This window comes from Tasmannia lanceolata, unplaced genomic scaffold (assembly GCF_043159265.1).
Source record: "Tasmannia lanceolata isolate RefF3 unplaced genomic scaffold, GAP_Taslan_0.1 ptg000008l, whole genome shotgun sequence".
Lineage (NCBI taxonomy): Eukaryota > Viridiplantae > Streptophyta > Magnoliopsida > Canellales > Winteraceae > Tasmannia > Tasmannia lanceolata.
In genome coordinates, this window is record NW_027518685.1 from 70138241 (window position 1) to 70164062 (window position 25822).

General features: G+C 39.2%; 1 long non-coding RNA gene across 1 annotated transcript; it reads right to left on the bottom strand.

The window, feature by feature from the left end:
• Positions 1 to 390: 390 nt before the first annotated feature.
• LOC143883808 (uncharacterized) lies at positions 391 to 24892 on the bottom strand. The gene is made up of 4 exons (XR_013252558.1): positions 24758 to 24892; positions 24433 to 24477; positions 1610 to 1762; positions 391 to 951 (listed from the first exon to the last, which is right to left on the bottom strand). It is a non-coding gene; the product is annotated as an uncharacterized LOC143883808 (long non-coding RNA).
• Between the last annotated feature and the right edge of the window lie 930 nt (positions 24893 to 25822).

Below are 25822 nucleotides of genomic sequence, written 5' to 3' on the forward strand. Positions count from 1 at the left end.
AATCGCTAAATGGCCTAAAAAATCAAATTGGAACCGACCCCACTCCTTCCTAACTCCAATCGCTATACGGCCTAAAAAATCAAATTGGAAGGTAAACAAAATAATTATACTCTCTTGATCATACCCAAAATATCTCTTGGATTTTAGATACCGTGGAGACTACTTTGAGTCATGTGAGCCTGTTATCAATGAATGTAAGGAGAGACTTACTAACGAGTGATTGAGATGGTCATGTGGCGTATATGACACGACATTGACTATTAAATTTTAATTGTTTAAATCTCTATCAACAAGACTGCTTTTTCACTACAAGACATTAAATACAATCCGACCCGCACTCCACACTAGACACAAGTCAAATTTTTATTTTTCTTGAGAGATATCTAGAAAAGAGACAATCAAACTGGTGTTATAGGGAGACTGAGGAATTGAGCCTTCAAAGTGATTACCCCTCAACGGCATGATTCGCAGTGATGTAGTATTGTACAATAGCCAAGATGGGATGGCCCCTTGAAGGGAGTTATGATCCAATTGGAAGCTGTATAAATGCTACTGATTTGAAATGAAGCTGGGGATGCTAGAAGTGCTATGTTGGTTTAGATTGCAATTTTCAAGGAGCAACCACATGAGTTGAAAAGTAGGAACCCAATGCGGGTATTCTGTTTCAACCTCTAATTGGACATTGTTTGAAAGGTCAACATATGAAAGCTTTAAGAGGTTAGGAAACATGGAAAATGAGAACACACCCATGAACTTATTATTTGAAAGATAAATAGTCTCCATCATCATTAGGTTGTTGAAAAACGAATGAAGGAATCCCTCCAGAAAAGCGATTGTACGAGAGATCAAGCGATTGCATGTAATGCATATCTTTTAAACATGGATGAATGTTGCCTTCGATTGAGTTCCTCTTGAGATTCAAGGTAACTAAGTTACTTAGTTTGCAAAGCCCTGCAACAATAAGACAGAAATGGATCATGAAATTAGATAGATGGTCTAATATGGGCAAATATCTAAATGATACATGGGAACCTAATGTAAACCGCCAAAAAAATAGTATCTTTCTTTTCTTTTTATGCTTATTTGCAATTTATTCATAAAAATGTAAACTGCCAATTTTTGGGAAATGACATTCCCACAACCTTGATTTAATAATGTCACTAGATTTTTTACTTTACACTTTTCTAATTAATTTTTAAAGATTGTTACATTCCTAAAATGCTTTCAACAACCAATTTAAAACGTGTAAAGGGTGTAGTGCTATTACTAAAATAAGGGAGTGAAAATATCATTTCCCATAACCATAATTAAATTTCTACTAATTCTAACCATTATTAAATTTCTACTAATTCACAAAAATCCAAAAATCCGCTCTTGAAGTTTCCCAGAAATGACCTTTGGCTTGTAATATGTTTTTTTTTTATGTGTTTAAAAAAGAGTTGAAATTTTTTTTTTTTTGTAATATGTTATAAACAAGCAGAGTTGAAAAAACTAAAAAGACCTACCAAATGTATTATGCTATCATTCTCGTAGTGAGAGAAATGAAAGTGAATACTTCATCCATCTTCATCACTTTGGATGAGAAAATACTAGAACTATATATATGCACCTGTTGAGATGCCAAATGGGTTTCTAAAATTATTCTCTAACAAATCCAGTGGTTCCAAGGAGGAAAGGTTGAGTAGGCATGTTGGAAGATTTTGATAGTCAAGAAAGTTGTTGCCAAGATCTAGTTCCTTGAGTCTCTTCAAGCCACATAAACCTACAAGAAAATGATCAAGACATAAAACATCATGCAATATTTCATTTTTAAAGAAACAACACACTCCTTTCAATGTAAGGGGAAACTCAAATTTGTATATGAAAAATGCCAAAAAAAGTCACCCTTAGTTTTTTTTTTAATCACTTTCTGGGCCTGCTTGTGCCATGTAGATGTAACCAATTTCGTCAACCCAAAATTAACACTAATCCGGCCTGTTGTTGTTTTCCCAAACATGATAATCCTAACCGTTGATTTATTAGGTCTCGCATGATGTTCAACTAAAAGAAGCTAAAGTTTTGATATTTGTTGGCCTTTATTTGAGGTATGCGATGTCCATGTCGGACTAGGACCATATGGATTGCCTCTAGATGGTCTACAAGAACGATGGTCTACAAGAACAGTGTTCTTGACTACACACCCTCGATCACCACAAGAAAGAATGGTCCGAAATTGAGGAACACCATTTCTGACTTTATATGGTGTATTCGTATTGTTGTGCGTTGTTGGACTCAAAATTTTACAACATTGGCGAAATAGTAAAAGCCCTTATTAAAAATGAGAAGAGAGAGAAAATGGGCGGTTACGCATCACCTTATCCCTAAAGTTAAAAGGGATAAATATAAAAAGTTAAATCCCTGAATTTTAGGGAATAACTCTCGCAAAAAAAAATGAAGTGAGTCACCCACTTTTCAAAAAAGGAGATACGCAACTCTTCACAAAAAGGAAGTGGGGATAGTGAAGTTGAGAAAAAAGGGGCGAGGTGGCAATTACTAACTACTTCAAGAGAGTTCTATAAATAGACTCAAAGTCCTTTAGAAAATGGATCGGATCTTTGCGTAAGAAAAGCGATGTGAAGAAAAGATGGAGGAAAAAGAAAAGTGAGAAGAGATTACTGGCTAACAGTGCTTTCTTTTTCTTTTTCTTTGTCGGCTTCTCCTAAAAGGTTCTAAAAAGGAGATAAGAAGAATACATTTCTCCTTCGGGAGAAAGAGGAACATCCCTTTAGAGGATCTCTCTCTAAAGGTCTCTTTAGGATCTCATTCCAGAAACTCCCTAAAGGGAGAAGACCCAGAAGACCTTTCTCCTCCGGGTGAAAGATGATAAAGATGAAGGCTCTCAAAAAGAAAGACGGAGAAAAATCCCTCCAAAGAATCTCTCTCTAAAGGTCCCTTTAGGATCTCTTCCCAGAGACTCCCTAAAGGAAGAAGACCCTTCTCCTTCAGGAGAATGATGATAAAGATGAAGGTTCCCAAAAAGAAAGACGGAGAAAAATTCCTTTAGAGAATCTCTTTCTAAAGGTCCATTTATGATATCTTCCCAGAGACTCCCTAAAGGAAAAAAACCCTTCTCCTCCGGAAGAAGGATGATAAAGATGAAGGCTCCCAAAAAAGAAAGACGGAGGAAAATCCCTTTAGAGAATCTCTCTCTAAAAGTCCCTTTAGGATCTCTTCCCAGAGACTTCCTAAAGGGAGAAGACCTTTCTTCTCCAGGAGGAAGACGACAAAGATAACATTTCTCCAAAAGTTCAAAAAATTAGATCTTCAAAAATCCTTCTTTCTGGAGGACAATAAACAAAAGTTGTATTTAGATAGGGAACCTCTTGATGGATAATCAGAGGTGTTTTCTTCTTCAAGAAATGTAATTAACGGCCAATAGAGCCGGAAGTGTACGATCCCAACCAAAATTAATAAAACATCTTCTCACAAGAGGGAAATCTTATCCTAATTTATTTTATGTGTGTGATTTTTCTTTTCATGCATGTTAAATTTGTTGCAAACAAATTTTTGGCATGCCCGGTGGGACTCACTTCTCCTTTCATCTTAAAGTTTAAGAGGTTTCTTAACTCAAAAAAATGAATGTTCCCTTGCCTAACTAAAGTTTTGGTGTGGAAAGACGCAGGAAAAGTAAACAATGGCCCCTGCAAGCACTCCAAGCACTCCGTTTGCATCACCAAGGCAAACTGTGTGAACCGCATATTGTAAAAAAAAAATGCTTCAAAATACCTGGAAGGGTAGAGCAAACTTCACGTTGCGGCAAATGGTGGAGTAAACTTCACAACTTTGTAAATGGCAGAGTAAACTTCACAACTTCGTAAATAGTGAAGCTACCCTTGCATCGCTGGCAAAGGAAGGAGCGCGCCACAAATGACAGTGTAAACTTCACACCTTTGCAACAAATCATGGAGAAAACTTCACAATGTCGCATATTGCAAAAAAAAATCTGCAAAATGCCGGCTATGGTGGGAAAAAAAAACTTCACAATTTTGGATATAGTGGGGGCAAACTTCACAAAGGGACAAATGGTGGAGCAAAGTATATCTAAGGCACATGGTGGGGGAAAACTTTAGAATGCAGCATATGGCGGAGAGAATTCCACAACATGTATGGTAAAGAAGAAAAAAAACTTCACAACACTGCATATGGTGGAGAACTTCACACTGTTGCATATTGTGGGTTAACTTCAAATCACTACATATGGAAAGAACTTCAGAGTGCCACGTATTGTGGAAAAATCAACTTATAAAGAATCACACCGTGAGGAAAACTTTGTTTTGTCAAACATGGCGGGGCCTTCAACTCATGAAAAATTGACGTGCACAAAATACATGGAGACTTCATCAACCATTTTTCAATGGAATTCCCCTCCTGCAAAATCCGCCCAAAAAAAAAGAGAAGAAAAAAACATTTGAAAATGTCATGTTGGAACCACCTATCTCAGATATGGTCATAGTAGAGATAGATCATATTTCAACATGACTTCTTCTAAGACACCGGAGATGTCAAAAAAAAAAAGGAAAGAAAGAAAGAAAGCAAAGATGCTAAAAAACAAAGCCAAGAAGGAAATAGAGATAGAGATTTCAAGGAATAGCCAGCACACGGGCTCACTTTCTCGTAACATGGCTCAGAAGGCTCTTCTAAACGATTCACTGAAAAATGATTTTGTTGAGGAGGTTAAGAATGTTAAACCTTCCGTTTCGCAAAATCCGGTGAGAAAAAATCTATTATATGGAGACGTTGGACATATCTCGTTATGGAGGACAATATTCCAAAGCGAACAGGAGCTATTATTCCAACCCTAGACAGATCTTCAATCCCATAAAGATATTCCCATGAATTTATTGTGTAGGCGGAAATTGTAAAAATTGCAAAAAGAAGCCAAAATGTAGTCTCGAGAGTGGCGATGTGAAAAACACATCTCTATAAATCTTTAAGAAATTCGGGGTTGATCAAAAGCTAACTTCTGAATGTGTATAGGGGAACATAAACTAATCCCTTCAGAAGTCATACAGATACACTGGGGGCAGAATGTTCGAGCATCTATAATTACACGAATCACTTCTATCTAGTTATAACTTGCTTGAAAGTGGAGAGTGAAAACCCACATGAATGGTTCTTGAACCAATCCTAATCTTGAAGTAAGTATTGAGTGAGACACAATTTCAGAACTCTGGTTTGGTTGAACATAAGCCTATTTCCTACACACAAAAAAAGGAAACAAAATAAAAAGGAAACAGAAAAGTAAGTTACTCATTACTCTTGATATCAAATGGTGAACCAAAAATCGTACATTCTTGATGATAAAAAAAAATCTCTGCAAATGGTGCTCATCAGTTTCAAGGAACTTTATGGGTTAGCATGCTCGAATGGATGCACTACGCTCGGAGATATTTCAAACGCAAAGAGACTAAAAATGGATGTTCCATGTGAAAAGAAAAATATACAAATGGACAAAGAGAACAAGACTGTCCATTTCACTTAACAATTCATCCTTGTTATGCCCAGGAATCAACAGGTGAAGCCTCTTCGACTTCCAAAGCAGCTAATTTCCAGCTAGAGGTTGGAGGTTTCCACGAACTTGGGTAAAGCACATCCACCTATCCTGATGCTTGGGTTGGGTCTCTGGCAGAATATTGTGGAATTTACAAGCTTTGCTATCATAAGAACCAATGGAGACCATCGAGCTTTCAATGCTCTCAAAGAAAGTCACACAATGTCTCTTCAAAATAACCTGCTTCGGCAGCTAACCAAAGCGGAATGGACAGGGTTATGGAACTGTCAAAGTCGACTCAAATAGGCCAACCTCGCTAGCAAATCCATTCTTCCCTGGCCCAATTTCAAGAAACTTAAAAATCTGTTGGTACAAATTCTGATGTCAGCAGGTGCAACAGTTCCAGGGACACATTTATTAAGGGAAAGAATGTTCCTCCTTCGAATATTGAGTTGAGGCTTGGCCAACCATCTCAGCAAGGCCAAGTGCTTAGGTTTTCAATCCTCAGTGCAACTTGAGTCATTTCATATTGATCCCAGGGTAATTGAGGAAGGAAGCCATGATTGAGGAAGCCGGACAAAATCCTTGATGCTCTTCTCTAGAAAACATCAAATTCCTACAGAAGAGAGAAAGAAAGCCATTTCAACTCTATTTTTTTCATCCAATTAAGGGTATTCGTGCTTTGGATCCTGCTAAATTGGAACACCTTAAGGGTGATGCAACTAATTTTCACTGGTCTCTAAGTTTCTTTCACACTTCAGCCCTCCTTAGGGAGGGAACATACGGATTGAGGCTACTGATAAATAAGGTTACGAAACATAATTGGTGCAATATAACACAAATTAAGAGCCAAGGGTCTAGAGCCAATGCTGAAGTTTATTTTAGATAAAACCAACACATCGTTTCACAGCAAGCATATTGAAGATTCTAGCCATTTGGCTGTAGCTAGTGATCATTGTGTTCAGTTACTCAGAGACCATGTCGATCATGTTGTCCATAAATCTATAAATTCCACTCTTCTTGCAACAACCAGATCTAGTTTGCCTTCATTAGTAGACCAAGCGGCCCGTTCTTTAACATATCTAATCTATTTACCAATTATAATATCATCTTTGTCAAATAAAATAGGCATAGATGTAAGCTCACAGTTGCTACATGGTGCAAACCCAGAGGCTCGCGGACGAGACTATAATGAATTTAGGAGCTTAATGGAAGTTGTGCTGTTCAGTCAAAAGTATTTGATAGGAAGTTGTTTCCAAAGCAGAAGAAAAGAAATTCTTATTGATTCTTACAAGGAACATATGGCAAGTGTCGACGGCCAAGTCTCAAAACTTGGTGTTACAGTATTTGATAAAAGATCATATGGAGAGCTTGAAAAGACGTGCTGCCATGAAGACTGACTCATTCTGCTCGGTGGAAGTTAGGTCCAGAGCAAAGTCATTGGAAATCGCAATGGTGCATTTGATTGAGTGGCAAGCAGAGCTATTGGACGTCAAAATAAGGAGGATCAACTTGCGAATACTGTTGGTAAAGGGTTTGAAGGGACTAGTCAAGAAACCAAGTCCTTGAAAGAGCAATAGATGTCTAATGTTTGTCCAGGATGTTTTCCCAACGTTTCAATTGAAGTTAACACTGCGGATTCCGATACTGTAGAATAATATATGAATGGTCTTGTATTTGATGATCTGACAACGAAAATTGTTGCTCATCTGATGATGACTGTTTACACTTCAGAAAAACATTCAAGGAAAAAACATGGGACTGTACATATGGTCAGAAAACATGGGAATATATGGGACTGCTACTACTCAGAAATGCAGGGTCACTTTTCTACACCAAGACATTTAAGAAAAAAATTGAAAAAAACATTCCTGGTCAGCTAGAAATGTTGGAAAACAGAATAGAGAAATACTGCTTCACAAGGGAGAAATAGTTGCAGTCCCAAGCTTGGTTTGTTGGTGAAAAAGTTACTCCAAAAAAAAACAAAAGGAAAACAGTCAGCATACTCAACAGAGAGATGCTGAAAATAAAAAAATTGCTGATCCACGTATGCAGCCTAATCAAAAGTAGCAGCAAATAATATGAAAGGCATGCCACCATCAAAGACAGCGCACGCTTCAACAGTAAGAACCAAATGTAGAAGCATATGATCCCTAAAGCCGACATAGAAATTCTCGTTCCATCTTCCAACAAAACCTGACAGCCATATGCTTGTCCCAAAAGCCGAAATAGAAAATCTCATTCTGATTTCCCTAGTGAAAAAAAAAAACCACTAAACCCAAATTAGTTTGATGAACTGGTATTGTTAAGGGCCATAAAATGCCAAGGGTTTCCTATGCTTCGGCAACAAAGGCAGTAAATGCCACTACAATAGATACCGAGGGAACAGATCCCACAACAGTTGAAGTAGAAATTTTTACATCGAGCAGCAGCAGCAGTTGTTGCAGCAACAGAACCATTTGCTCTCTCAGAGGCAAACTGAACATCAGGTCCAATGCGCTCTACTCCTGCCACATGTGACATTTGAAATGCTGCATGGACTAAAGGTTGGAGTGTTACTCTCCCACATGTGACAAATTGGGGACATTCATCACCCTGATAAACCACAAACTCTGCGATAGCAGAGAACTTACCTTTGGTTGGGTGACTGGGCAATCTTCACCAGAATCTCTTGTACTACAAGAGCACGTCCTAGTTCAAGACCGCTGTGAAATGATTAAAGAACATGAACCTCAAGATACTGTAAAATGTGATAAACAGTTGCAACTACAAGGAGGATGATGTTTTACAAAATCACATGCGGTTAAAGAAGCGAAAGTAAAGAAAACTTGAGACAGGAAGTCCAGAAAGCAAAAGAATTCAAAATTACAATCCTCTTCGGACCAGGCGAAGGGGATAACAAAGGCATATCCTTCTTACTAATCAGCAAGGACTCAAAACTGAGGGGACATACATTGGGGACATAAAATCTAAGTGGAACTTAGAAGCAAGTGAAACACTTCATGGGACATACGTGGAAACAAGAAATACCAAAAGAGCGAAACTGTGTTTAGTTTGTCTTAGGCAACTCCTTAAATATTTCAAATCCAAAGATCAAAAAGACGGGCAAGGCAAATGAAACTAGTTTTGGATGCTCCTAATGGCATTGACAAGGGCAGCTTTAGCGTACCGCCCGTACTGGTTACAACTTGGCTACAGCTATTGAAAAGGTCACAGAAGGTCTTTAAAAGGTAAGGGCACTAGAGTAAGACCACAAAAGGTCTTTAAAAGGTAAGGACATTGTACTAAGATCCGTTGCTTGAGCAAACAAAGTCGTTTTCCGTAGAACCACCCCAATATATTCACCGCCTAAAAAGAAGCAAAAAAAATCAGTATGATAAACCAACATATTAAATTAAATCTAAATGGCACAGTCGCCTAAAAAGGGGGGGCCCCAAAGGGTTCCCCTGCGGAATAAAGCATCATAAAGTGGCGCAGTTCCCCCCGTAGGGCTCCTCTGCCGATAAATGGTCCATGACCGGAAATTAGCGCAGTCCCCCCCGTAGGGATCCCCTGTCCATAAATGGTCAATGCCCAAAAATCAGCGCAATTCCCTCCGTAGGCCTGCGTGACCGAAAATCAATGCAGTTCCCCCCGTAGGGTTCCCCTGTCGATAAGTGGTGCGTGACCGAAAATCAACGCAGTTCCCGCTCGTAGGGCTCCCCTGCCGATAAGTGGTGCATGCCAAAAAATCAATGTATTTCCCTCCGTAGGGCTCCCCTGCCGATAAGTGGATCATGCCCAAAAATCAGCGCAGTTCCCCCCCGTAGGGCTCCCCTGCCGATAAGTGGTGCATGACCGAAAATTAGCGCAGTTCCTTCCATAGGGCTCCCCTGCCGATAAGGGGATCATGCTAAAAAATCAGCGCAGTTCCCCCTGTAGGGCTCCCTTGCCGATAAGTGGTGCATGATTGAAAATCAGCGTCGTTCCCCCCGTAGGGCTCCCCTGCCGATAAGTGGTGCGTGACCGAAAGCGCAGTTCCCCCGTAGGGCTCCCCTCCTGATAAATGGAGCATGCTAAAAAATCAGCGCAGTTACCCCCTAGGGCTCCCCTATCGATAAGTGGAACATGCCCAAAAATCAGCGCAGTTCCCCCCGTAGGACTCCCCTGCCGATAAGTGGTGCATGACTGAAAATCAGCACAGTTCCCCTCGTAGGATTCCCCTGCTGATAAGTGGTGCGTGACCGAAAATCAGCGTAGTTCCCCCCGTAGGGCTCCCCTGCCGATGCAGTACGGTATCCGTCGAAAGGCCTCACCATGTCAGCCTATCATCTGTGATTAAAGATCACCTTCAAATCAGCTTGCTTCGCAATTTTAAAAAAAAAACACTCCAGCGAAGTTGCTTAATTGGAATATTGAGGTCTCAACTCCTCCAAAGATGACCGAAGTGGTGTGAATGCTCTATTGCCCTGCACACCAGAGAGAAAAATGATCAAATGACATAATAAATTACATTCACTTTAGTATTGGGAAAAGAAAGTCACAAGTCCTAAGATTATTAAAAAAAAGAAGGCCAAGAATCGACACAATAGAGAACAAAAAATGTGACCATTCTTGCTTTCCCAAAGATGACTTTGCTGGATATGTGGGGTTCTTACCAAAGAAATGAGCTGCAATCACATCGAGGAAAGTGGAAATGTTGACAGTGGGAATATCCAGAAACCAGCCTTAGAAAATGTGGTTGCCTCTGAAGGTTCAACAATATAACCTTCCTAAAAGGTCGCTGATGGTTGCACTATCCCAAGATAGGAAGGAAGCAAAATCAGTTTTATTCATCGAAGAAGACCATAAATAAAATAACAACTACTCCCAATTTTGTTAAACATTCTCAGGCGGATCAACCACTATTGACCCCTGAAAATGTGATGTAGAGCGCAATCGGATGCGTAATTTCTAGATTGTACTGAAATTAAACCTATAATTTTTTGGGGATTTTTTTTAAGGGATAAGGAGCTCGATCTTACCACAAGCGAGGGGACGCACGAGGTTCAATCAAGCGCGGAGTCGGCGAAATGAAATTCTTGCATTCAACAAGTTTAGATGGGGGAAATGGAAGAAAGGCTACATTCAATAGCTTGGAACACCATTATCTCAAGGAAGAAGATGAAAATACAAGAGGAGCCAAGCTCTCTCTAAAGAGAAAATTCACTAAAACTCAAATCATCCAAAAACTAAGCAAATGAGAGAAAATTAGGGGCTTTATAACTCAACCCTAATACATTACTTCCTAAACTACCCTTAATATGGAAAAGACCACTAAGGACATACACTAAATGCAAAATTGACATGTAAAGACAACTAAAAATGATAGAAAATCACTAGGTATTCTAATAATGCAACTACCCTAAGGAGATATGAAGGCAACTACCCTAAGGAGATATGAAGGCTGATATAAAATGCCTAGGGGATGCTCCTGCATCAAACTCCCCTTCTTGAAAGAACTCGTCCTCGAGTTCCCATCAGCCTTGCAGGGGAAGGACTCCGCCAAGATCAAAAATGTAGATTATCCACTCTCTCAGGGAGAGTAGTAATCCATAGAAGTCAGCATGTTCCATGCATTTCATCAAGAATGGATCATCACTACAAATGTGGCAATTTGGAGAGGTAGCAGTCCATATCAAAATAAGCATCTGCTGAAAGTGGCAGTGGTATAGTGGTCCGTCATGCCAACCAGCTGTAATCTTACCAAACATCTCATATATGTCAGGTGTAATAGTTATAGGCAACACCATCTCAACATGAACACCATCTTCTAAGACTTCCTCTGCAACTGTGGTAATGGTCATGTCACCTACAACATCTGCAAGTGTACGCTCCTCATCTACAACTGTGGTCACTAACGATGCGTTGGACGCTATCTCAACATGCTCTGTTATAGCCCCATTATTGTCGTCATCATCGGCCTCACTATCAAGGACAACAGGCTCACCATTAGTACCAACAATAATGCTAGTGTCAAGCTCGCCACTATCACCGCCTGGCTCTAAAATGATGGTTCCAACAACCTCTCCTAACTGACCATGTAAATCCTCAGTATCTGCCATAACCTCTCCCTCTCCTTCTCTAGGGGTGGAGAACGAGATGTATGTGTCTGTCTCTCAAGTCTCTGCAACTGTCTGGTGAGGGAATATTCAAGATCAACTTTTTGTTTATGGTGATCCTCACGTTCTAGGCGATGTTGGGCCAAGCCATTGGTCCTCTTGGGCTCTCTCTTCATCACATCGTCGTCGATACTCTGCCAGAGCATAAATCCTCAACAAGCGATCACGGACCTGCTCCCATCGGTGGAATGGAGGTTTACCCAAGTCACGACGCTCTCTTTCTATGAGCATCCACATAGACTCTGCACTTAGTCTGACAGTCTCTCTGGCATGCCGTAATGTCTCACGATGGTTGAAGCCATAGTATATGTGATATGCATCAAGGGCGTCGACCCAACTCATGCACTCAGCTTCAACATCACCATAGCCATAAGCATGAGGAACAAATGGTGGCTCCATAGATGGTTGTGTGGATCAATGCTCAATGTTGGAGTAGAGAGCAAATGACTAATTTCTTTAACTACAATTCAGTCTAGTGCTGTCATGAAACAAATTTCTTGTAGCTGAATTTTCTTGTTGAAAATCAAAACCTGCAATGCAACCCTGAAATTCTGTTTTGACAACCCGCTGCGACAAATATTCCCTTTGTTGGTGAAGATATATGAAGTACGCCCTTCAGACTTGTAGTTATAATACGCAAGACAAGGCAGGGATTCTATCTCAAAATTCACAGGTTCAGCTTCCTTAATTGTAGCAGCTGATCCATAAGCAATTCAAAATGGAATTCTCAGTTTTCTTTACATCAGCTATACCCTTGATGCCTTCCATGCTCAGCAGCAATACTTGGTTGTCAATAGATACCAAAGAATTCTCAATGGTGGGAATTAGACCTGTGCAAAGTCTCAAGATGGGATGAAGCAGCTCTTTGTGGGAACTGTAACAGATTTCTCATTTGAAAGTGAACCTGCACCTCTTTACTTCAAGGGGTAATTGCTATCAGTACTCCACTCCGGTGGAAGCACCTGCTGGAATTCAGTTGAGATTCAGACAACAAAAGGAAATTTCAAATGACTTGTGATTGGCTCTGAAGTCAGCAACTCAAATGACCTTGGGTTAAGTATCTTGTAGCTGATTGTATTGGACATTAACTATGCTCAGGTTAGAGCATCACAGAGGTTGCAGCTCCGTTTGGAAGTTTAATTCTGTTCCAAGGTATTCAGTTAAGACTATTGTCTGTTGGTAGTGGCAACTTTCAGAACAAATTAGAAGCTCAAACCATAACCTGAGCTAAATCTATGAGCATTGTTCAGAGGCTTGGGAATCACCAAAATGCAGAAAGTGAACTGAGTCTCAGCTCAAAGTCCAAGGCTTATTGTGCTGCTGTTTACAAATTGAGAAAGCAAGAATCTGCTCTCACAGAATTCTATATCTCACAGTGGTTTTCCATTCACATAATCCAAGGCCATTAAACATGCATTCAGGCTTGAAAGTTAGTGGCAATTCTTTTATTCCAAAGAGGCTCCCTTACCAATTAAAGAAGTGTAACATGGGAGTCCTTTCATCTCAGAGATTTCAGACGGAGAACATCTGGCTTCAAGGTTTATACCACTTGATGCAAATAGCAAGGAATGGAATTCATATTGAGGGGCTGTCTTTCAATGGAATTGATCAAACATGCTGTGTGTATTGCTTTAGACCATAACCCAAACACATGGAAGTTGGAATTTCAGCAGCTATAACAAACAATGATGGTCTTTGGCTGAATTCTTGTCCACCAAAGAATTGATAGTTAAGCCTAACCCCCTCTTGAGGATTTGACTAGCCTTTAAGACAAGCAAGGATGGTTTCTGAGGGCCCAGATATCTATGAACTAAACAGTAAAAGACAACCTCAAGAGCGCCAAATAGGATTCCACATGCATTTCAACAAACAACACATATGCACTTGACAGAATAAAGTGTCATCTATTCAAAAGAAAGCCTTGGTTCCCTACAATTCTTGAAATTCCTCAAGTGTTGAAAATGACCGTGACAGACATAGATCATGGAGTTCCTTTGTTTCAATCTCTTTGGAGCCAATCAACAAAAACAAGGTGTGTAAATGATGGAAGCAACTCCAAAATGCACAATCTGGTCAAATTTACAAGAGAACCCTTCAGGAGGTGACATGCAAGTGATTTTAATCGTTAAAATTGGATAAAAACCAAGGAACTTTATAAGGGAATTTCCACCCAATTCATCCAATTAATTGTGAGCGATTTGGTCATAGGAAACCTATAAGCTTCGTTTCTGGCTCTCTTCCATTCAGTTTCTTTAAGTGCTTTTTACAAACACAACACATCAAACAGTAACCTTAAAAGGAAAATTGCGCACATGCCTAAGAAAGAACACGACATGTTTGTATGGAACTCCCGATCTTAACATTTGCTGAAGGTAATGCTGTGAGATTCGGCTGAGATATCCAAGGAATTTCTCTACTCAAGTTGTATGGAAGACAATAAGTGCTAATCTCTGCTTCTTCCTTTTGACAATTATACTGCTGTTCTAAACTTTGGCGCCAGAGTCTCAAAAAAATTGCTCAGCTAAAAGAGATGAAATCGATGCGGCACAATGATTGCACCTGCATCGATTTGAGCTTGAAGCAGAGAATCAGCTTAAAAAAAACTACTACAGAAATTGAAAAACCTGAGATCTGTAATCAGATCTTCTGTTCTTCGAATCCAGAAACGGCAAGAACATAGAAATTCTCGCTCCTAGCTTTGATACCAAATTGATGTAGAGCGCAATCGGAGGAGTAATTTCTAGATTGTACTGAAATTAAACCTATAATTTTTTTGGGATTTTTTTTTAAGGGATAAGGAGCTCGATCTTACCACAAGCGAGGGGATGCACGAGGTTCAATCAAGCGCGGAGTCGGCGAAATGAAATTCTTGCATTCAACAAGTTTAGATGGGGGAAATGGAAGAAAGACTACATTCAATAGCTTGGAACTCCATTATCTCAAGGAAGAAGATGAAAATACAAGAGGAGCCAAGCTCTCTCAAAAGAAAAAATTCTCTAAAACTCAAATCATCCAAAAACTAAGCAAATGAGAGAAAATGAGGGGCTTTATATCTCAGCCCTAATACAAAGTTACTTCCTAAACTACCTTTAATATGGAAAAGACCATTAAGAACATACACTAAATGCAAAATTGACATGTAAAGACAACTAAAAAGGAAAGAAAATCACTAGGTATTCTAATAATGCAACTACACTAAGGAGATATGAAGGCTGATGTAAAATGCCTAGGGGATGCTCCTGCATCAAAATGATAAACAACCTTTGCAGAAAACAAGAAAGTTTTGATGCAGCTTGTGGAGGAACGAGCAGTTTAAACATCTCGAGGAAGCACGTGAGAAACTTCAAGACCAATTTTGAGCTGGTATGAAGGAGTGGTAGTTCGAGAAATTCAAATTACTTGATGACATTTGTTTGCTGCAACCAAATTTGGAAGCTCAAACTAGAGCTTCGGAAGATCTTTGTCCCAGTTACAGAAATGCAACCAAGCTCTAGCCCACGGAGAAATTCAATGGAAATGCTAAAGCTTCAAGTTTCTAAAACAAAATATCCTAATGATGATGTTGTTGCGGTATGAACAAGCAAGATCAATGATAGAAAGCCTGACAGTCCAGAGGGATGAAAAACTAGAGTCCTGAGAGACTCGTTGGCAAGCACACAGAACTTGCTCCTTGACTCGCAAATCAAAAGATGTTGAATGGAGTTCTCAATAAAAAAGTTGCAAATAGACGTGGATGAATGTCAGAATTAAGACAAAAAAATTAATGAGTTGCAAACAGGAATAGAAGATTGTCATTCTTCAATGGTTCTACTACAGGTCGCAAAATGAAGAGGATTCTTCCAAGGTATTGAAATCACAAATGGAACCGTGCAATGAAAAAGATAGAAGAATGAAAAGATAGAGGAACAGTTCTTTCTCCTTATTGAACAGTTGGAGAAGAACAGTGCCATGGTTAAAACCCACTACGAAGGATCATCACATGAATGAGGAGGCTCACAAAACAATAGTGAAGATAGTGACTGATAAAGTGACTAGTTCTATGCAAGGCCCTCATATTCCTCAGATACAATGGGGGTATTGATCACTGCCATTAAAAAAAAGGGAGCAGATTGATCACGATTTACCCTATTCCAAACCCAAGCTTACTAAAGCTTCCACAAACATATACGTGAAGATGTGGCCATGTGGCAAGCGCTAAAGGGATCCCCCCGGGATCAAACCGTCCTCCTAATGGGATTCTTTACTGTTGCTTTAAGAGGAAATAAGATTAAAGAACAGATTAACCTTACTCAGTTTCAAGTTGATGAAAAGGCTCAAAGTTAAGGACTTTATAAGAGTGGCGATGCAACCTAGTAAAAGGGTTATTTGGAGAGAGTTACTACCGAGACAAAGCTAGAAAGTTGGAATAAAAGTTGCACGAGATGCACAAAATAAGCAGTCAATAATTAAGAAGATGACCAAAACCATTTTTATCAAAGACCTTTCATGGAGAAATTGATAAAAAATACACCCGTTGTGATCAAGCCAATGGGGACTCAAGTCAAATGCTTGGTGGGCAAACATAGTTTCCAATGAAACTCCAGAAAGTTTGTTGTGGTCTGGCTGGTTTATCTTTGGAGAAAAAAAAAACATGTTTAGCAAGTTGCTGATTTTTGTTTTCTTATAAAAGGAAATAGGATTGCAAATCGGGTACAGGATTTCTACTCAAGCAACAATGGAAGGAGTTTTTTTTCCTGAGAAGCAGGAAAGTAGAAAAGTGAAAAAAGAAAAGAAGCCAAAGAAGGCTCTGAATCCTATGTTTGAGAAGTCTTCCACCGGATGTTGATGTTGCCTAATCCTCTCCTCTGCGTATTAACGGTGATAGCACTGCAGGGACATCAACAACTACATCAGCTCCATCGAGTGATGGAAAATCCGAACCGGTCTTTTGAATTTCTTGCAGTACTTCCCAAGAGTAAGATCTAGTCTCAGTGCACGCCTAGAAAGAGGAACAATTGATGGTTCTCACGAGATAATATGGTTAATAAGTGGATTACATTCCATTCAACTTTAAATAAATATCCATCCCACCCTATTCTTAAAGAAGGAACGAATTGGCCACGCAAATAATTTGTGTAAGCCCAAGGGCTCATCCTCTTACCTTGTTTTGATGATTAACAAACCCAAATTGATTAGTTCTATACAGACTAATAGTTTGCCTTGAGTGGTGTGCTATGGATAGGAAAGTCACAGGTCAATCCAGGCTAGCACACACACAAAGATGGCCTATGCTTGAAAGATGAACCAACAAATGGACAAACGAGCTAGAACATACTTGGACAAACAATGCCTTGGAGGTACCAAGGAGAAGCTCATCATCATCATCTCAAAGCATCAAGCTATAAAGGAAAAGATCAAGAAAGGCCAAAGCTAGAGGATCAACAAGCAATGCAAAGGACAAAAGAACTTGAACCAAATGGTGGCATCATTCTTGGAAGGTGTCAAAGAAAGAAGCTTAACTTTGAAGATCCCAAAACAAGCCAAGCACCACATTGAAGATTAAATGAAAATTGGCTCAAGAGAAGTTCAAGAGAGTACTTAGAATGGTAGTATGTATCACCTTTCTCTCTTGTGTTTTCTCTTGATCAAGGCACATCTTAAAACCCTTAAAAATATGTTTTTCAAAGAGACTAACACACCCTTTAAGGACTTAAATGGATAAGTGAATGGCCATGGTGGTGTACCAACATGTTGGGACCCATATGGCAATCAACACAAGAATGAACAAAACAGAGTTCCGAAGCAACAACTTGGACCAGCAACTAAATCCTATCAAAAACTTGTTTAAAATATTTTCAAATATTTTTGAAAATATTTTTAACAGATAGCTCTTATTTTTCTCATATCCGTAGAGTATAAGAACATCGAAATCCGATGAGAAACGAAGGAGATATGAATTTTTCAAATGGGACACTGTTTGCTGGAAATCCAGTCTCGGAACTCCGAGAATTGATCCAGGTTCTAAAATTAAAAGCCCTGTTTGGTGTCTCGGAACTCCGAGAATACCCTCGGAGCTCCGAGCACGGAACTCCGAGAATATTCTCGGAACTCTGAGCAGTGTATTTGTTCAAACCATGGCCCAACGGCTAGTTGAGTGTTTGACCCGAAAATAACCGTTTTGCCCCTAAAACGGTCATATTGAGTTGGGACACCATATATACCTATATAATGGGTCTAAAACACTTGATAAACATTGTCCAACTTCAACAAACCTTAGAAAATCATTTGTAAATCATTTTTGGGTAAAAACTAAAAAAGAAGGCCAGGAATCGACACAATAGAGAACAAAAAATGTGACCATTCTTGCTTTCCCAAAGATGACTTAGGCTATGTTTGTTGGATATGTGGGGTTCTTACCAAAGAAATGAGCTGCAATCACATTGAGGAAAGTGGAAATGTTGACAGTGGGAATATCCAGAAACCAGCCCTGGAAAATGTGGTTGCCTCTTAAGGTTCAACAATATTACCTTCCAAAAAGGTCGCTGATGGTTTCACCATCCCAAGATAGGAAGGAAGCAAAATCAGTTTCATTCATCAAAGAAGACCATACATAAAATAACAACTACTCCCAATTTTGTTAAACATTCTCAGGCGGATCAACCACTGTTGACCCCTGAAGATGATAAACAACCTTTGCAGAAAACAAGAAAGTTTTGATGCAGCTTGTGGAGGAACGAGCAGTTTAAACATCTCGAGGAAGCACGTGAGAAACTTCAAGACCAATTTTGAGCTGGTATGAAGGAGTGGTAGTTGGACAAATCCAAATTACTTGATGACATTTGTTTCCTGCAAGCAAATTTGGAAGCTCAAACTAGAGCTTCGGAAGATCTTCTTCTTTCCCAATTACAGAAATGCAACCAAGCTCTAGCCCACAGAGAAATTCAATGGAAATGCTACAGCTTCAAGTGTCTAAAACAAAATATGCTAATGACGATGCTGTTGCGGAGTATGAACAAGCAAGATCAATGATAGAAAGTCTGACAGTCCAGAGGGATGAAAAACTGCAGTGCTGAGAGACTCGTTGGCAAGCACACAGAACTTGCTCCTTGACTCGCAAATCAAAAGAAGTTGAATGGAGTTCTCAATAGAAAAGTTGCAAATAGACTTGGATTAATGTCAGAATTAAGACAAACAAATTAATGAGTTGCAAACAGATAGAAGAATGAAAAGAGGAGAATGAAAAGAGGTTTCTTCCAAGGTATTGAAATCACAAATGGAACCGTGCAATGAAAAAGATAGAAGAATGAAAAGATAGAGGAACAATTCTTTCTCCTTATTGAACAGTTGGAGAAGAACAGTGCCTTGGTTAAAACCCACTAGGAAGGATCATCACATGAATGAGGAGGTTCACAAAACAATAGTGAAGATAGTGACTGATAAAGTGACTAGTTCTATGCAAGGCCCTCATATTCCTCAGACGCAATGGGGGTATTGATCACTGCCATTAAAAAAAAGGGAGCAGATTGATCACGATTTACCCTATTCCAAACCCAAGCTTACTAAAGCTTACACAAACATATACGTGAAGATGTGGCCATGTGGCAAGCGCTAAAGGGATCCCCCAAATGGGATCACCGTCCTCCTAATGGGATTCTTTACTGTTGCTTTAAGAGGCAATAAGATTAAAGAACAGATTAACCTGACTCGGTTTCAAGTTGATGAAAAGGCTCAAAGTAAGGACTTTATAAGAGTGGCGATGCAACCAAGTAAAAGGGTTATTTGGAGAGGGTTACTACTGAGACAAAGCTAGAAAGTTGGAATAAAAGTTGCATGAGATGCACAAAATACGCAGTCAGTAATTAAGAAGATGACCAAAACCATTTTTATCAAAGACCTTTTATGGAGAAATTGATAAAAAATACACCCGCTGTGATCAAGCCAATGGGGACTTAAGTCAAATGCTTGGTGGAAAAACATAGTTTCCAATGAAACTGCAGAAAATTTGCTGTGGTCTGGCTGGTTTATCTTTGAAAATAAAAAAAATAAAAACCTGTTTAGCAAGTTGATGATTTTTGTTTTCTTAAAAAAAGGGGAGAACAGGAAATAGGATTGCAAATCCCAAACCCTCGTATTCAAGCAACAATGGAAGGAGTTTTTTTCTGAGAAGCAGAAAGTAGAAAAGTGAAAAAAGAAAAGAAGGCTCTGAATCCTTTGTTTGAGAAGTCTTCCACCGGATGTTGATGTTGCTTAATCCTCTCCTCTGCGTATTAACGGTGATAGCACTGCAGGGACATCTACAACTACATCAGCTCCATCGAGTGATGGAAAATCCGAACCGGTCTTTTGAAGCAGCTGCGGAAATAAGTGGATGCACAATTTGTTTGGGTGCACGCCTAGAAAGAGGAACAATTGATGGTTCTCAAGAGATAATATGGTTAATAAGTGGATTACATTCCATTCAACTTTAAATAAATATCCATCCCACCCTATTCTTAAAAAAGGAATGAATTGGCCACGCAAATAATTTGCATCATATAATCAATGGAACACACTGATTCAATAATTAGAAAAGCATAGTGAAAGGAAATACGGGTCTCAAAGCAGGAGGGCACATTTTTAAAAGAATTGCCCCAAAAAGATCAAGTTATCAAAAACAGGAATTTAGTTCATGGGAAATTTGAGTATATAGTTCGCCATACTTCCAATCTGTTGTTTACAAATCCTGTTGTAACACCACTTTCGGATAGATCTACTGTTTTAGGTGAGGAAACTCATTAGTCGTGTTAGAATATGACCAGTAGCTATGACCCATGTAGGCATGTAATCTACCCTGAAATTAGTGCTTAGTTGCAAAATTGATCCAGTAGCTATGAACTGGTTTGTTATTGATCAGAAATCCATTGATTAAACCCAATTGGTGTGATTTTTGTTCACGCCACTTATGAGGTGGATACAGAGAACTAATAATGACATATGAACCTATAATATGCGTAGGTATTATGAGGATCTTCACAGTGAGTTAAACTTAAAAAAAGAAGGCATTTGATTTTCAGCTAAACTATTGCATGGATCAAGACCGTTTTAATTACAAAAGCAAAGTAACAATGCATTCGAGCCTATTTCTAAATTATAAGCATCATTCATCCCACTCTACCCTCGCTCCAACTCAAAATTCAGCGATGAAATTTTGCATCCCACTACCAAGTCAAAGTATCCACCCACAATTCCTTACCTCAATTTCCCGATCCCAAACTCCATTAGTCTGAGTTCATTACTTTAACACCGAAATTAAACATTGGCCTAATGTCTCAAAATCATCAAGACAGATAAAGCAAAAGCATGGACTCCTAAGTTGAAAGGTTAAAGTCTATCTCAGACCAGCATGAGTCCCATGCATTAGTCGTCGCGAGTTGCTGATAATTGGCATATTCGATCCCATTCAACCTCACGCAACATAAGATCAGCTCCTTCCGATGTGTAATTGCTACTTTCATTTCGATCTTCTTTCCGCTCATCATTCTCCATCACAACAGAGCAATAAAAAGGAGTGCCCTAATCAATCAAGACCCCTCTCTGGCTTTTCCTCTTTCCGGTTGGCATATTCAATCCCATTCAACCTCACACAACATAAGATCAGCTCCTTCCGACATGTAATTGCTACTTTCACTTCGATCTTCTTTCCGCTCATCGTTCTCCATCACAACAGAACAATAAAAAGGAGTGCCCTAATCAATCAAGACCCTTTTTGCCCTTTCCTCTTTCCGGATCTCTCAGACGATCATGTAGCTATTCCAAACCCAAGCTTACTAAACTTCCACAAACATATAGGCGAAGATATGGCAAGCCCTAAAGGGATCCCCTAAATGGGATCAAACCGTCCTCCTAATGGGATTCTGTACTGTTGCTTTAAGAGGCAATAAGCTTAAAGAACAGATTAACCCGACTCAGTTTCAAGTTTACAATGGCATAGGGTGACTCATCTCAATCGCTAGGGTAAAGAGTGTGAAAAAGGAATTTACATGTTGAACTGGATCATATGTATTGTAGTAGAATAACTAGTAGACACTTCTTGTACTGATAAGGATATTATATCCATGGGGCATATTGTACCTCAAGACCAGAGGGGTCATATTAGCTTGTGGGCCGCTCTGCAATTTTAGTGTTGCCAATAGATGATTGCTGATCATGGGAAAAATTCAAGAGCGCTGGATTGTAAGGATTTCACTAATTCTTGGATGATTTACATTGAACACAATGAGTGTTTTTATAGAACTCTCAAATGATAAACACAGCAAGAGAATAAGATAATTATGGAAAGACATTATCCTAATCTAATTCACTTGCCTAATCTAACCCAACCAACCAATATAGCCTAATCAAATCAAATTTTCTAATCTCATAATATTTGATCTGATTTGATTTCATTCTTTAATATGCCCCCTCAAACGTATGTAGATTGAAAAATCGACATATGTTTGATTACAATAAAATCCCCCGGTATGAAAAATAAAATTCTCCACTAGAAACCCCCACGAGAAAATAGAATCCTCTGATTTGAACCGCACTACGAAAATTTGATGATGAATATCCCCTGATGTTGTTTCCGAATGTTAGTAGATGATTGCCGAAGAAGATGCCGCTTATTGATGTACCACGAAGAGGGCTTAAAAGGGATCATGATAGATCATAGCCTCAATGGGGCTAAATGATACTCAAGCCTCGATGGACGAGTAAGAATGGGCCAGTATGGGCCAATGCCGAAAAGGGCAAGAATGTGCCTCAATGAGCAAGACACCATGGGTTGATTTTGATTATCAATCCTCATGGAATTCAAATTCTCTTTCAGGCACGCACTTCAAAAAGAAATGAAGCACCTCAACTGAAAGGAGTTAACGTTCCAGGCGCGCACATCAAATGAGGCACCTCAACTGGAATATGCTATAAAAGAAAGATAGAATTGAAAAGAAGAACAAAAATGAGAAACTGAAAAAAAAGGCGACATCAAACTGCTGAGATGATAACGGTTACTACCGGTAAGAGAGTGAATACAAGTATAAGGACAATGGTAGATTTTTTTGGGGTGTACATATCAATTTTGTGTGTAATGCTTTGCATAAGACGATAAGAGGAGTATTTCAAGAGAATGAGAGGCCACCAAAGGTAAGGGATAAAACCCAAGAAATTAAAATAAGAGGGGTGCCTCTATTAACTTTGAGGGGTGTTGGAATCAGAAGAAGGGCTTCTAATTTTACCTCTTCAAGATCTCAAGTGAGATTCTGTCCCTTCCATTGATATGATTGACTTGTCATCATTACTACCTGCCTTGCCTCATTTAGGAGCCATAAATTCACTTGACTTGGAAAGAAAAGAAACTCTTGAAAAGTTGAATCGATAACAACTTGAAGAAAAACCATGGGAAGTATGGAAAAGGGTGTGGATACCAAATAAAAAATAAGGTAGCAAATATCAGCCCTCTCATTTGAGTTGAAGATCCTTTCCAAAGGGAATGACAGAGGCAGTAAGCTAGGAGGGAGTGCTTAGGAAAGATGGTGGATAGCTAGGGCAACAAAACTAAGAGGAGGAAATTTTATTTTTTTTAAAAAGACAGCAGTAAAACAAACTTGTAAAAGATGGTGATGGTGGCCGGGCGGAGGGCTAATCCGGCCGCCCGCCGGAAAGCGAAGCTTCTAGGGTTGTGGCCAAGGTCGTGTCTGGGCAGGATTGACCCGCTCTGATACCATGAAGAAATTAAGGATTTCACTAATTCTTGGATGATTTACATTGAACACAATGAGTGTTTTTATAGAACTCTCAAATGATAAACATAGCAAGAGAATAAGATAATTATGGAAAGACATTATCCTAATCTAATTCACTTGCCTAATCTAACCCAACCAACCAATATAGCCTAATCAAATCAAATTTTCTAATCTCATAATATTTGATCTGATTTGATTTCATTCTCTAATACATATAAGAGTGGCGATGCAACCTAGTAAAAGGGTTATTTGGAGAGAGTTACTACCGAGACAAAGCTAGAAAGTTGGAATAAAAGTTGCACGAGATGCACAAAATACGCAGTCAATAATTAAGAAGATGACCAAATCCATTTTTATCAAAGACCTTTTATGGAGAAATTGATAAAAAAATACACCCGCTGTGATCAAGCCAATGGGGACTAGCGGAATTGGATCAACTGAATTGATGGGCCCCTTCAATATCCACCGTAAATGTGATCAGTGGATTGAAAATGGAATGCTCAGAAAAAGTAGAATGGGGCCCATTTATTTGGATGATCTAAGCCATTTTGGGAGTTTCTAGCCATTGCATTTGTGGTGTGACCCCTAAAATCTCCACCGTACATGTGCTTCTAACCCTTTGATTTGTGGTGGTCCCGTTCAATCTCGATCGTAGATGTGCTTATGCGAGAAATGAGATATGACCATGTGACCATCATGATGGGAATCAAAGTAAAGGGGGCACAATTATGTCCCATGTTTAATCTTGATCGGTTGATCACATTAGATAAGGTTATTGATCAATCGTTAGATTGGTCTGTTCCATGTGAGAGCAGCCATGAATGAAGAGAGACACTTCTCTTTTACCCTTACACTTGTCACTGTGAAACTTTATCTCACTCCCTCACTCCTGACATCTTCTGCATCCTTTAGTCCAAACACCATTCTTATCAATCGGTCAAACCATAGCAAGAAAATAAACAAAAAATCAACTCTGAGTCTCACGTGCTAGATGAAGTGGTCACAAAGTATAAGAACAGCATACCCCATCTAGGCCATCCTCTTTTACGATTTTTCCATGGGGTAACACCTGCAATACAATCCACCATAATGAAACCCATAACCAAAAATCAGACCTATGAATATACCAAAATCCAAGGAAAGAAAAGGTCGGTTCTTGACATTTGAAAGAGAAAAAAAGAGTGATAGAATTGCAGATGAAAACGCAAATGATCCATGACTGATGAAAACAAAATCCAAAACAAACCCCTACCAAAAAGAAGTGAAAAAGAAATCGTAACCCTAAAACTGCAAAAAAGAAGAAGGGATTAAGAGCAAAATGCTAAAAAAGAACAAAAACCTATGTGTACCCAAAAAAATTAATCATCTTCTTCTTCGTTCTCTATCTGCTTTGCCTTCTGTGTTTTTCTCAGACCTCCAGGGATTTTTGTTTTTTTCCTTGAGGAAGAATAGGGAAGGGGATATGGTATAAGCTTTTTTCTGGGGTCGTTTTACAAAAGAAGTCTTCTGCTTTTGTTTTATTTGCAAAAAGAGTCTTTTTGTTTGACAATTTGCAAATAGAGTCGTAACGTTTGAGAGAACTGATGCATGGGTTGGAGTTGACTTGGTGTCACCTGCCCTATCAAAACATATACATGAGCATCATGGGTATTTTAGTCTTTTTAAAAGACCTGCCCTATCAATACATATACCATTTACCCCTTAGTTGCAATCTCTATCCATTCGTGTATGCATGGGTAAAAGTGTCCTTTAATGTAGCATTGAGACTTGTGACGAACTCTATCTAATACGTGTCCTCTCTCTCTAATCTACTACTATAAGTTGGGAGGAAAAGTGGTGAGTTTTTTCCATTTTTTTAAAAATTATATCAGAATTACACGTAACCCCCAAACACATAAGTACCTCTTATGCCTTAAAATTGCAACGCATCTAAGTGGGAATGCCTCCTGTGCCCTTAAATTCCCACGAGCTCAACCTCCTATGCCCTTAAATTCCCACGCCATCTTCCATAGAAAGAAGGAAAGAAAAAAATTCTAATAAGTCCTAAAATCATCTTCCTCTTCTGAAGAAAAAGGGCAGAGGAGAAAACCCTACCTCGTCTTGAATGGCCTTTTTGGAATCCATTTTCCTCTTTTTGGATTTCATTGTGGTCTTTTGAGCTTTCAGTCCATCTCTGGTTTTTCTCGTCGTGGATTTCTTGGGAGGTGCTGCCATTGGAGGATCTACTGGTATTTGTGAAAAACCCTCTGCAGAAATCGAAAATTTCTGTTCTGGTATTTGTGAAATCTAAAACCTTTGCTTTATCACTTCAGTAGAGAGCGGCGGAGGGTTTTGAAGGGTTTTAGGTTTTCTCCAGTTTCGGATGAGTCTAATAAGAGATCGAAGAAGAAAGTGACGCAAAAAAGAAAAAGCCT